Source organism: Magnolia sinica, unplaced genomic scaffold, assembly GCF_029962835.1.
Source record: "Magnolia sinica isolate HGM2019 unplaced genomic scaffold, MsV1 ctg348, whole genome shotgun sequence".
Lineage (NCBI taxonomy): Eukaryota > Viridiplantae > Streptophyta > Magnoliopsida > Magnoliales > Magnoliaceae > Magnolia > Magnolia sinica.
In genome coordinates this window covers 406,599-417,605 of record NW_026682814.1, presented here as the reverse complement: position 1 = coordinate 417,605, position 11,007 = coordinate 406,599, and positions in this window count along the sequence as shown.

Below are 11,007 nucleotides of genomic sequence, written 5' to 3'. Positions count from 1 at the left end.
TACACATTGCATCTAAATGTTTAAATGGCACTTATGCTTCTAATCTTTAATGAAGAGTTCTGGAGAGGAAAAAAAAAGGTGCATCTTGTTTTTTTCACTCAATTTTTGGGAGGGCTTCCTGATACATCGTGCAGTGTTGCTCAAAAGAGCTAGGGCTGAAAGTCCGGCGGCTTCAACCTGACCGACCCATCACCGACCTGACATTGGGTTGGGTTTGGGCAGGATATATCGGGTTTGCTCTCTGGCTTGGGCTATACAAACACCAACCTGATAAAACTTGGGTCGGGCTCGGGTTAAATTCTCGGGTTGCCCAACCCAACTCGAACCCGAACCCAATTGATATATAAGGTACTTATAAATTGTAATTGAGCGCCGATCGTCTGCATTGAAGGCACATGAAATTCCAATGCCGTCAGGTCTCATAATGGTCCAAGTCATTTCCGATGACTCAAGCTAACAAGATAAGCCCAACTTCTCTCTCCCAAATAGATTGCGTGCTACACAACACGACTTTTAAAGGAGTAGTTGTCCTATATTTTAGCTTGTTTGTTTAGAAAAAATGAAGTTCTCTACGATAAATAACTACATATATAATTAATAAAATTATGGTACCAAAAAAAAAAAGAGAGAGAAGAAGGTGTGTATAGAAGTATAATAGATTAATGTAATAACAAAAATATTAGCATATATCTACCCAACCAACCTGGCCAAGCCTGCTTGGGTTGGGCTTGGGTTGAGAATTTCTAACTTGAGGTTGGGTTGGGTTGGGTTAGGGTTGAGGTATAGGAACCTTGGTTTGGGCTAGGATTGAGCACCAACCAGACCCAACCCAACCCAACCCGCCTAACTTTCAGCTCTAAAAAAGAGCGTCCAAGCTCTTTTGGGCCTGGCCCACTATTTGTCGGCTTTAAATCTTTGATTTGGGCCAGCATGAGCTTTGCATATATATATACTCATTTGGCCAAATCTGGGATAAAATTCCTAGCCCGATTAGTGTATGGTTGGGCTCAGTCCAGAAATGTAGGTTACCCAAGTCTGAGTTCATGAGCTCAAGTCTGACCCACCAATTAAAGCAGTAAATGGCCTAGCCTATGTTGTTCAAGTTTAGACCATAAGCTACCATAATTTGGCTCAAACAACCATTTGACTTTTAGTATATGGGGTTAAGCCCAGCCCATAAGTTGCTATGGCAAATGGGCTGAGTAGCCTGATTTAGGTGCTTTTGTAGCCTACATGAAGAGCAGGGCAGCTTGAAATTTTGGGTCACACAATATTCACAAATGGACCACTTGGCATCTCATCTGCAGAAATTTGTCTCTTCTTCACATGAAAATATAACTTTTTCTCTTTTACTGAAAATAATACCTGACATAGGAAGATGATGTAGAGCGGGTCGCGGACAGTTACATGGCCAAGATGGATCAGAAAAGGCCCGGTCGACGACAGAAGTGATCCAGACCATCGAACCTTAAATCGGGCGTATCTTGCAATCCGGAATGAGTTATCTGACGTAAAATATATGATTTTGGGGTAGAACAAGCTACTGAAGCCAACCAACCCGCTATGCTGGGTTACGTAGCCCGGAATTGTGAAAAACCCCTGGTTCGATGGTCGTTTTCCCGTTTTAATTTCGTTTTTACTATAAATAGTAAGTTTTAGTTTGATTATAACTCTTCATCCATCGGGCTTTAGGAGTTGCGCCCAACGTGAAAAGAGCTTAGAATAATTAGGAGAACGGTTTGGTGAAGCCAAATAGGACACTTACTATTTTTGGCCGAAAACCTTGCGCACTAGTAGACATCACGACCGTCTATAAATAGTAAGTTTACTATTTATAGTAAGTCGCGGATTCTAAGAGTTTGAGTTGTAGTTTGATTCTAATTTCTTTCTCATTGCTTGGTACCCCAATTTAAAGGGTTGTGAACTCATTTTTATGGATGAATTAATCAATTTCGAATTTATTAGAATTTATTTCTGTTTTCTGCTTTCTTTCCTCGTGGATTCGAGAGGTCTCTATGAGGATTCCAGAGAAGCTCCGTAGATTCGGAGTAGTTATCCTCGTCACATTCATCCCTGCGTCACATATGACTTTGGAGATTATTAAGTGGTTAGCCATATTGCTTATGAGTGTGGCATGTCTTCTGATTAGATCAGTCTCATTTTTGGGGTGCCCCATTTTCATGGTACCACATCGTTTTAGCCAGAATAGATCTGCAGGCAACTCTCGATCGTATTGCTGATGCGCTACTCCCGCCCCGAGCCCTAGGCGGTACTCCGCCACCTTTGGTTGCTCCCCCACCCATGGTGGCTCCACCACCCATGGTTGCTGTACGACGTAACCCTGATTTTCGTAGAGCACTATTAGTGGCAAACCGTAGGGCTACACCAGATGATTCAAGTTCTAGCGACGAGGACCTTAATGAGGGTTTTGCCAGACGACCAATCTATGGAGGTGATCATTTAGATCGTGTTGAAAGAGAATATCGAGGTAAGGTTGAACTTCCTATTTTTAATGGTTTATTACGTATAGAAGATTTTCTCGATTGGCTAGTTGAAGTAGAGAGATATTTTGATTACATGGACGTGCCAGATCATAAAAGGGTAAAATTGGTAGCGTTTAAATTAAAATCTGGTGCTTCTGCATGGTGGGAACAATTACAACTCTCACGAGACTACCAGAACAAGGCGCCCATCTCATCATGGCCACGGATGAGACGTCTTCTTCGATCTCGATTTCTCCCAGTGATTATGAGCAGATATTATTCCAGCAATATCAAAATTGTAGACAAGGAAATCGAACAGTCACAGATTACATTGACGAATTCCAACGGTTAGCTACACGAAAGATTCTGTCAGAATCTAAGTCACAGAAAGTGGCACGATTTATAGGTGGGTTACGATCTACAATTCAGGACCGATTTCAGATGTACCCAGTTGGGACCGTGGATGAAACAGTTCAATTGGCGGGTAGGGCAGAAACACAACTTGTAAGAGCTCCTGCTCGTCTATATCCTTCAACTCAAACCCTCATGACGGGTCCCACGCAGGATCCAGTGCTGGCACGAGAAAAAAATCCAGTAGGAGAACGTCCTCAACCTCCTATAACCGTAAACCGTAATATAGGGAGCGGCTTATTCAGACCTCAACGTGCAGCACTCACAACAGCGGGTCTGAGTAGGATTCCAAATCCTTATGCGTGGCCAAGATCGAACAATTGTTACCGTTGTAGCCAACCAGGCCACTTATCAAACACTTGTTCTCAACGTCTTGCAGCATACTTGACTATAAACGAAGGAAGCACTGAAGATGAGGCCGCAGAAGAAGACCATGGCTTTGATGAACATGAACAAACCATTGAAGAAATAGCAGGTGACGATGAAGTGACGGGCGAGGATCGTGGCAAATTTCTAGTTGTGAGGCGATTACTATATGCCCTACAAAAGAAATTACATCCACAGCGACACAATATATTTCGTACTCGGTGCACCATCAATGGAAATGTCTGTGATGTGATCATAGACAATGGTAGTAGCGAGAACATCGTCTCGAGAGTGATGGTAGACAAGTTGCGGATACCAACGATGAAACATCCTTCCCCGTACTCAATTGGCTAGATAAAAAAAGTGAATGAGACCAAGGTAACTGAATAATGCACTATCTCATTTTTAATTGACAAAAATTATAAGGATCAAATACTTTGTGATGTGGTCGATATGGAAGCTTGTCATATGTTACTCGATCGACCCTGGTAGTCGGACCGTGATGCGACCCATCGGGGACGAGATAATGTTTACGTATTCGTTAAGGATAGTCGAAAAATAATCCTTGCCCCTATAACACCAGAGAACCACCCTAAAGCCTCTAAAGTGGAGGGGAGTTCCCTCTTGACTATTTAGGATTTCATGAAAGAATCCAAGGAAACCGGCGATGTATACGCCGTAATAGTGAAGAGTGAGGAAGAGGAACCCTCAAACATCCCTCTAAGTTTAAGACTGTTGCTAAACGAATTCAAAGAAGTCTGGCCTGAGGATTTACCTGATGGATTGTCCCCCATAAGGGACATCCAACATCACATAGACCTCGTCCTTGGGGCTAGCCTGCCCAATCGCCCTCATTATCAGATGAGTCCGAAGGAGTGTGAGATACTTCAGGGGTAAGTGGAGGAATTGATCTGTAAGGGTCTCTTGAGAGAGAGCATGAGCCCATGTGCCGTACCAGCATTATTAACGCCAAAAAAAGATGGAAGCTGGCGCATATGTGTCGACAATGAGCAATCAACAAAATTACCATCAAATATCGGTTCCCAATACCACGGTTGGACGACATGCTCGATATGTTAGAAGGGGCCAAGGTGTTCTCTAAACTAGATCTAAGGAGCGGGTACCATCAGATTCGTATTCGACCCGGTGATGAGTGAAAAACGGCATTCAAGACCAAGGAAGGGTTGTATGAGTGGCTGGTCATGCCCTTCGGCCTATCGAACGCACCAAGTACTTTTATGCGTTTGATGAATCAAGTTCTAAAACCGTTCACTGGCCGATTTATGGTAGTATATTTTGATGACATATTGATATATAGCCAGGATGAGGCGGAGCACAGGAAACATCTCAGGCAGGTGCTACAAGTCCTACAACTTAATAAGTTGTACCTCAACTTGAAGAAGTGTAGTTTTTAACTGACAGTCTATTATTTTTAGGATTTGTTGTAACATCCACAGGCATTCGTGTGGACGATGAAAAGGTGCGAGCTATTAGGGAATGGCCGATCCCGATAAACATTCATGAGGTGAGGAGTTTTCACGGGTTGGCGACTTTCTATCGTCGATTTGTGCGAGATTTTAGCACCATAGTCGCGCCTATAACAGATTGCATGAAAAAAGGACCGTTCCAGTGGACCGATAAAGCTGACAAGAGCTTTCATGAGATCAAGCATCGTTTGTCTACAACACCGGTCTTGGTGCTTCCTAATTTTGATAAATTGTTTGAGGTTGAGTGTGACGCTTCATACGTCGAAATTGAGGGGGTATTATCACAAGAAGGCAGGCCGGTAGCCTTCTACAACGAGAAGCTCAGTGAAGCCCGAAAGAAGTGGTCGACTTATGAGCTTGAGTTGTACGCAGTTGTTCAGGCGCTGCGACATTGGCGGCATTATCTGATTCAAAGAGAGTTTGTTTTGTACACTGACCATCAAGCATTAAAGTTTATTAATAGTCAGACTAACGTGAATCGTGTGCATGCTAGATGGGTTACGTTTTTACAGGAATTCACGTTCGTTCTGAAGCACAAGTCAGGGCAGCAGAACAAGGTGGCTGATGCACTTAGCCGTCGTGCATCACTACTAGTTACAATGAGCAACGAGGTAGTCGGCTTCGACTGTCTCAAGGAGCTGTATGCCGAGGATGAGGACTTCAAAGATTCTTAGATGAAGTGCCAAGAAGGTCACCCCAGTGACCTTCATATACAGGACGATTTTCTCTTCAAAGGGAATCGATTGTGCATCCCCCAAACTTCTTTGAGGGAGCAGATTATTCAGGAGCTGCATGGAGGTGGCCTTGGTGGACACCTGGGGCAAGATAAGACGCGAGCTCTTGTGGAAGAGCGGTATTACTGGCCGCAGTTAGTACGCGATGTGGGAAAAGTCGTACAACGTTGTCATGTTTGTCAGACCTCCAAGGGGCAATCTCAGAATACGGGCCTCTACACCCCGTTACCTGTGCCTGATGGTCCTTGGGAGGATTTATCAATGGACTTCGTGCTTGGTCTCCCACGAACACAACGCGGCATGGATTCGGTGTTCGTGGTGGTAGATCGTTTCTCAAAGATGGCACACTTTATCCTATGCAAGAAGACCCTCGATGCAACACCCGTGGTGAATTTATTTTTCAGGGAGGTCGTTTGGCTATACGGGGTCCCCAAGACCATTACTTCCGATCGTGAGACGAAGTTCATTAGCCACTTTTGGCGGACTTTATGGAATCGATTCGATACACGACTTCAATTCAGTAGTGCTTACCACCCACAGACTGATAGGCAGACCGAAGTTGTGAATCACACGTTGGGAAACCTCCTTCACTGTATTTTAGGAGAAAAACTGAAGCAGTGGGATTTGGCATTGTCTTAAGCAGAGTTTGCATTCAATAACATGGTGAACCGCTCGACAAGGAGATCACCATTCCAAATTATCTACGGACGAGTGCCTCGCCACACACTTGACTTGGTCCCTCTGCCCAAGCACCCAGGCACGAGCATTGCAGCAGAACATATGGCAGACAAGATCATGGGCATCCATGCAGAAGTGCAAACCAAGCTACATGCCTCGAACGAGAAGTACAAAGAACAAGCGGACAAGCATCGGCGACAAAAAGTTTTCGAGGTAGGCGACCGCGTTATGGTCCATTTGCGCAAAGAGAGATTTCCGACCGGGACGTACAACAAGTTGAAAAATAAGAAGATTGGACCGGTACCAATCATCCAAAAGATCAATGACAACGCTTATGTTGTTGATCTCCCAGATGACATGGCAATCTCACGGACTTTCAATGTCACGGACCTAACCGAGTATCATGAACCAGAGCATGATTTTGAAGTGGAGGAGACTGATGTAGAGCGGGTCGCGGACAATTACATGGCCAAGATGGATCAGAAAAGGCCCGGTCGACGACAGAAGTGATCCAGACCATCGAACCTTAAATCGGGCGTATCTTGCAATCTGGAATGAGTTATCTAACGTAAAATATATGATTTTGGGGTAGAATGAGCTACTGAAGCCAACCAACCCTGCTACGCCGGGTTGCGCAGCCCGGAATTGCGAAAAACCCCTGGATCGATGGTCGTTTCCCCGTTTTAATTTTGTTTTTACTATAAATAGTAAGTTTTAGTTTGATTATAACTCTTCATCCGTCGGGCTTTAGGAGTTGCGCCCAACGTGAAAAGAGCTTAGAATAATTAGGAGAACGGTTTGGTGAAGCCAAATAGGACACTTACTATTTTTGGCCGAAAACCTTGCGCACTAGTAGACATCACGATCGTCTATAAATAGTAAGTTTACTATTTATAGTAAGTCGCGAATTCTAAGAGTTTGAGTTGTAGTTTGATTCTAATTTCTTTCCCATTGCTTGGTACCCCTATTTAAAGGGTTGTGAACTCGTTTTTATGGATGAATTAATCAATTTCGAATTTATTAGAATTTATTTCTATTTTCTGCTTTCTTTTCTCGTGGATTCGAGAAGTCTCTGTGAGGAGTCCAGAGAAGCTCCGTGGATTCGGAGTAGTTATCCTTATCACGTTCATCCCTACGTCAGAAGAGCATGAAGGGATAAAGAGAAAGATCATTATCTTTCTCAAGTGAATAAGACCTTGAATTGATGTCTCCATAAGAGTTAAGAAAATTTGAAAATACTTTATTGCAATCGAACGAGATTACCAAGCTTTAAATAATAAAATAAAATCCTAATTAAAAGTGCTAATGCAAATAAACTAAAACTTTTCTAAATAGTAAAATTTATTAAAAATAGAAAGTTTTAATCTAAGTATACATAATTATTCCTGGAATGATAAGAAGGAAACCCTAAAAAGACACCAAATACTTAAACTTTAATTAAGAATAAAAAGTTACGTACGAGATAAAACTTATTAAAAATAGTAAGTTTTTGGAAAATGAGAGACTTGAGTAATATGAGTCGTTTTCTCATGAAACAAAGCAACATTGGTTGGCCCCATAATGAAATTTCAATTGAAATTCATGGGTCATGCATCCTATAACTCAGTCTGGATTAAAAGTTATGGTTGATTTACTGTTTGTGATTTGTGCTTTGAACGGCATTATTTCTTAATTTGGAATGAATTTCTCTAATCCGAATGAGCTTGAGGCCCAACTACATCATGCCCCGCATAAGACTAGGCCCAAATCTAATGGATTACATTCGCTTCCGGTCAGACTTTTTTCAATTCATTTAAAGTCAAAAATAGGTCTGCAGCCCGCTCAACATTAATATCTCAGTGATGTTAACATTTAAGCTCCAAATTGTAATTTACTTTCTAAGTTGTATTCAAAAGTGACACAATTTCACATTTAGGCTGCTTGCTCAAAACCAACACAAGAAAGCATTTGTCATTTCTTCTGGATTTAACTAAATGTTTGCAATTCAACATACATGTTGGTGCAACAAAATGCAGCCTTGCGTTTGTAGGTGAACTTACAATCTTACCAGAAATTATTTTTGTATCTGTGGTAGAGTATGGACTGGGTGCACTACAAGAAAAATAGCTATCAGGGGCGTTTTTAGCACAGGCGGCCACAGCAAACCGTCCCTGTATATGAAATGAGGGGCGTTTTTTTTTAGCCGCCCGTGTACAAAATGGGCCACCGCCGCTGTTTAAAAAAAAAAAAAAAAAACCCCAAAATCCCATCCCGCACGGTGCCCTATCCCCAAATATCCAAAACCCGTACCCGCGCCTATCCCAAATCTCCATCGCGCCTCTTCTTCTCCCTCCTCTTTTCTACCAAAACCCATCTCCCCTTTTCTCTCCTCCCTGCAATATCCGACCGAAAGTCTCTCTCTCTCTCTCTCTCTCTCTCTCTCTCCCCCTCGTTTTCTTCAACGTGTTGTTCCTTCTTCGATCTCTCTCCAACAATCGAAGAAAATTGAAGAAAGAAGAGAAAATCGAAGGTACTCTCTCTCGATCTCTCTCCCTTCATCTCTCTCTCTCTCTCTCTCTCTCTCTCTCTCTCTCTCTCTCTCTCTCTCTCACTTCCCCTTTCGATTATCAAGCAGCGGCAGCCATATCCGCCGTTGTCCATGGCCGCTGACATCTGCAGGTTAGTTGTTTGAAGAAATGCTTCAACCAATAACGTGTACCACTGTTGTACATTTAATGGAGGGTCAACAATTTAACGTTCAAAAGATACCTATTGCCATTGGTGGCTTACAAATGAGCACTTTGAAAGATGAGATAGAAACATGAATAACCGTTAATGTTCTATGAGGAAAGGGCTAGGATGGTCCTGATGATGATCTTTTGAGCTTTGGACCAACCAAAGTAGGATCCACTCTTTTATTTATTTATTGATTTATTATAAAGTCACCAAGTGTGCAGTCGGTTGATTTTGATAAAACAGGGATGAAAGAATCTCTGAGATGAATTGTACGGTGGAGCTCAGAACAGGGTAGAGCCATCTCTCCACCCTACACATGGCAGGGTGATTTACATTTGGGGCCATCCATCTAATAACACCTACTATGGATGGGATGGCAGATGTATCAAAATCAAGTCCGGGTTCATGCTTTTGGTTGGGTTTTTACATTCTCCAGGAAATTCATTCCAACCCAGCTTTATGCTAGGAAATGGAAAAGAGAATTGAAACGGAATTTTCCAAGTTTTCAGAAACCCAATACAACCTTAACCAGACAAAATTTAGTTATTCTTCAACAAATATCAAGCTGCCTCAAACATGGAAAAAGACTTCCCCAACAACCAAATAAGCCTGGGTATGATTGATGGATGATATGACTGTATTGGCCCAAAATGACCTGACAAAGGACTAGGTGGAGCCATACGACCGATATCAGTAGTTACATGATAAGCCAAAACCAATTTCTAAACTATGATCTAAACACATGAATATTATAATTACACCCGAATAAAGTAGCATGGAAATTGAAAAGATGTGTAAAAGTGTGATTTTTGAAATTACATAGGCCATCCATGGTAGGCCCCACTAGATGGAGCTAGTGCTGGATGTGTACAATTTCTGAGTGCATATATATTAAAATATAATCAGTCAATGAGATGTCGTCATTAGTGATGAACTTATGATGCCTTTTAGTAAACTAGTAATTTGGTAAGATTCCATTAGTTTATATAATAATTATTCCCAACAAACTATGGATGTAAAGAAAGTCAAAAGGATAGCTGGTTTTGGAATGGTGAGACAGAGGTGAGGACTGGTTTGCTAAATTTATTAATCTTGTTATACTAATCGGTTGGGTAGAGTATGCATATTCACTTTACAATTGTACATGTGGCATGTCATTAGCCCAGTCTAAATCATCCAAACTGCAAGTCTCAAAGTGCATATTTGATGAGCCTAAGATTAGAATAATCTTGTTTGTGAGTTTAGATGGTTGGATATATTTTGTCTTTTTCAAAGAACCATCAAATGTTAGATTCTCTTAACATCCAAGGTGACAGCTTTATTTAATGTGAATGTGGCGTCAGTGCACACGCATGTAAACCATGGCGTTATTCTCACCTTTGATTAAAGAAATGGAAGAACCATTTCTCTAATTCTCTTTTTTCCATGTTCCAATATAACTCAGGCATTTATTTTAAAGGGTGTGATCTAGACGAGAAATATTGCTTTCTTATCAGAAAAAAGTAGGAATTTTTCTTCCCATACAACCACGCTTACAATAAATTAAGTGCCCCTTAGATTAGCGGGAATCTATGAAAGGAAAATTGTAATTATTAATGTTTTCTCTTCTATAAAAGTCCCCTGGCCTAACTCTTTTGGGAAAGAACTGCCTAATATGACATGCCAATCACATTCTACCTTGAACAGCTACTCAAAACTCAGTAGTGCTTAAATAGTAGTAGATCATTTTTCCTTAATTAAGATAAAACTCCATCAACTAGCTTCTCGGATTATGGTTCATCCACATTGGGGCATATCATATACCAACGGTCAGGATCGATGTAATAGTTCTTAGTAATTTGATATATTGGCATGCAGTCCTAACATGCAAAATTCTTGAAAGCAGAGAGTTTCTGTTGTCAGTAGTAGCTAGAAAACATTTTCTAATATCGTTGTGTGTGTTCTTCATTGTCCTATGATAGACTAACCATTTGTTCTCGTCAGTTGTTACTTTCTCATATAGCCCTTGGATGTTATACTATCAGAAGATCATAACCAAATAGTGGCTTTACTGAAGTATGTACAATATAATTTTCTACCTCTAATCCAGTAATGCTCTATCAAACTCATGAGTATTCTAAGGTACCTTGAACT